The sequence below is a fragment of the Panthera uncia genome, chromosome D1 (genome assembly GCF_023721935.1).
Source record: "Panthera uncia isolate 11264 chromosome D1, Puncia_PCG_1.0, whole genome shotgun sequence".
In the NCBI taxonomy this organism is placed as follows: Eukaryota; Metazoa; Chordata; class Mammalia; order Carnivora; family Felidae; genus Panthera; species Panthera uncia.
In genome coordinates this window covers 48,508,768-48,512,265 of record NC_064808.1, presented here as the reverse complement: position 1 = coordinate 48,512,265, position 3,498 = coordinate 48,508,768, and the positions used below count along the sequence as shown (strand labels likewise).

The following is a 3,498-nucleotide window of genomic DNA, read 5'->3' as shown; positions in this document are numbered from 1 at the left end:
CTAATTTTCATAGTAATAAATTCTATTGTATATAATTCTATTTTAATAAATTCATATTCTAATATATTAATTCATAATACTGCTGTTGATAATGTTCTAATCCTTGGTTTGGGTTGTAGGTCCTGTTCATCATTTTAAAAAATTAATGAATGTTCTAGTTCTTGGTTTGGATAATAAGTCCTGTTCATTACATTATTTAAAAAATAATGAGTGCCTCTTCCGGGGACGGCGTCTGTAGGCATTCAGAATGGTCCAGTGTTTGACATACCATCGTAGGCTGTCCTGCAACACAGCCTCTAACAAAACTAGGCTGTCCTGAACCCCGGGTAACAGAATCGTTTACCTTTATACCAAGAAGGTTGGGAAAGCATCAAAATCTGCATGTGGCGTGTGCCCAGGCCGACTTCGAGGAGTGCTGTGAGACCTAAAGTTCTTATGAGGCTGTCCAAAACGAAAAAACATGTCAGCAGGGCCTACGGTGGTTCCATGTGTGCTGAGTGTGTTCGTGACAGGATCAAACGTGCATTCCTTATTGAGGAGCAGAAAATCATTGTGAAAGTGTTGAAGGCACAAGCACAGAGTCAGAAAGCTAAATAAAGAAATGAAGCTTTTTTGAGTAATAAAACAATCAAAGGCAAAAAATAATAAAAAAATTAAAAATAATGAGTGAATGAATGAATGGAACTAAAAAAGCAGTTCATGAATGAACCCAAGTGTCATGAACCAAAGAGTATGATTATTACAATTCTGTATACCTGCGATAGAAAAAAGAGCACTAAGTTTCTGGAGGACATCAAGTATCAAAAGAACCTCCACTAATGAGTGTGGTCCATGGACACCTGAAAAGAACCACCTCACTTTAAAGCAACACAGCAGATGCAAGAATAAGAAGATGGGCACATCTAGCCCAATGGAGGTGATTCTTCTTGGCTCCTTCACTGGGAGAGCCTCTCAAAGGTCAGCTCTGGGCTACAACACTGGCCCAGGCAGGGTAGACTTATGTCTCCTGTGATATTCACAGAAAGATCTGGGGCCACCCTAAAGTCTCCTTTCCTGAAGTTATAAGCAACAGCCATATGGTCATGGTTCTTGGGCCAGGCAAGACCCAGCCCCTAAGCGTAGCTTAGGCAAGAAGGGCAGAAAAGACCCACGGCTAATATCATCCTCAATGGGGAGAAACTGAGAGTTTTCCCCCTAAGGTCAGGGACACAACAGGGATGTCCACTCTCACCACTGTTGTTCAACACAGTGTTGGAAGTCCTAGGCTCAGCAATCAGACAACAAAAAGAAATAAAAGTCATCCAAATTGGCAAAGAAGAAGTCAAACTTTCATTCTTCACCAATGACATGATACTCTACGTGAAAAATCCAAAGGACTCCACCAAAAAACTGCTAGAACTGATCCATGAATTCAGCAAAGTCACAGGATATAAATATCAACATACAAAAATTGGTTGCATTTCTATACACCAATAATGAAGCAACAGAAAGAGAAATCAAAGAATCAATCCCATTTACAATGCACCACAAACCATAATATACCTAGGAATAAACCTAACCAAAGAGGTAAAAGATCTGTGCTCTGAAAACTGTAGAATTCTTATGAAATAAATTGAAGAAGACACAAAGAAATGGAAAAACATGCCATGCTTGTGGATCAGAAGAACAAACATTGTTAAAATATCAATACTACCCAAAGCAATCTACACATTCAATGCAATTCCTATCAAAATAACACCAGAATTCTTCACAGAGCTGAAACAAACAATTCTAAAATTTGTATGGAATCAGAAAAGATCCCAAATAGCTAAAGCAATCCTGAAAAAGAAAACCAAAGCTGGAGGCATCACAGTTCCGGTCTTCAAGCTGTATTACAAAGTTTGAATCATCAAGACAGTATGGTACTGGCACAAAACCACATAGATGAAAGGAACAGAATAGAGAACCCAGAAATGGACCCACAAATGTATGGCCAACTAATCTTTGACAAAGTAGGAAAGTGTATCCAATGGAATAAAGACAGTCTCTTCAGCAAGTGGTGCTGGGAAAACTGGACAGCGACATGCAGAAGAATGAACCTGGACCACTTTCTTACACCATACACAAAAATAAACTCAAAATGGATGAAAGACCTAAATGTAGGACAGGAAGCCATCAAAATCCTAGAGGAGAAAACAGGCAGCAACCTTTTTTACCTCAGCTGTAGCAACTTCTTACTAGACATGTCTCCAGAAGCAAAATGAAACTATTGGGACTTCATCAAGGGAAGCAAAAGCAAAGGGAAACAAAAGCAAAAATGAACTATTGGGACTTCATCAAGATACAAATCACCTGGGGGCGCCTGGGTGGCTCAGTCGGTTAAGCGTCCGACTTCGGCTCAGGTCACGATCTCGCGGTCCGTGAGTTCGAGCCCCACGTCAGGCTCTGCGCTGATGGCTCAGAGCCTGGAGCCTGCTTCCCAGTCTGTGTCTCCCGCTCTCTCTCTGCTCCTCCCCTGCTCATGCTCTGTCTCTCTCTGCCTCAAAAATAAATAAAAACATTAAAAAAAAAGATACAAATCATCTGCATAGCGAAGGAAATGATCAACAAAACTAAAAAGCAACCAACAGAATGGGAGAAGATATTTGCAAATGACATATCAGATAAAGGGTTAGTATCCAAAATCTATAAAGAACTTATCAAACTCAGGGCACCTGGGTGGCTCAGTCAGTTAAGCGTCTGACTTCACCTCAGGTCATGATCTCAAGGTTTGTGAATTCCAGTCCATCAGGCTCACTGCTGTCAGCTCAGAGCCCGCTTTGGATCCTCTGTTCCCCTCTCTCTGCCCATCCCCTGCTCTCTCTCTCTGTCTTTCTCTCTCAAAAATAGATAAACATTTTTTTTAAAAAAAGAACTTATCAAACTCAACACCAAAAAACAAATAATCCAGTGAAGAAATGAGCAAAAGACATGAACACTTTTCCAAAGAAGACATCCAGATGGCTAACAGACACATGAAAGGATGCTCAACATCACTCATCATCAGGGAAATACAAATTAAACCCACGAGATACCACCTTACACCTGTCAGAGTGGCTAAAATTAACAACTCAGGAAACAACAGATGTTGGTGAGGATGCAGAGAAAGGGAAACGCTTTTGCAGTGCTGGTAGGAATGCAAACTGGTGCAGCCACTCTGGAAAACAGTATGGCAGTTCCTCAAAAAGTTAAAAATAGAACTACCCTATGACCTGACAATTGCATTACTAGGAATTTATCCAAAGATACAAAAATGCTGATATGAAGAGGTACATGTCCCCCAGTGTTTATAGCAGCACTATCAGCAATAGACAAATTATGGAAACAGACCAAATGTTCATCAACTGATGAATGGATAAAGAAGAAGTGAAACACACACACACACACACACACACAGGAATTATTACTCAGCGATCAAAAAGAATAAAATCTTGTCATTTGCAATGACGTGGATGGAACTAAAATGTATTATGCTAAGCG

At 40.3% G+C, this 3,498-nt stretch overlaps 1 pseudogene; it reads left to right on the top strand.

Annotated features, from left to right (window-relative positions):
- The first annotated feature begins 213 nt into the window (after positions 1-213).
- LOC125936572 (60S ribosomal protein L34-like) lies at positions 214-614 on the top strand (annotated as a pseudogene).
- The last annotated feature ends 2,884 nt before the right edge of the window (positions 615-3,498 follow it).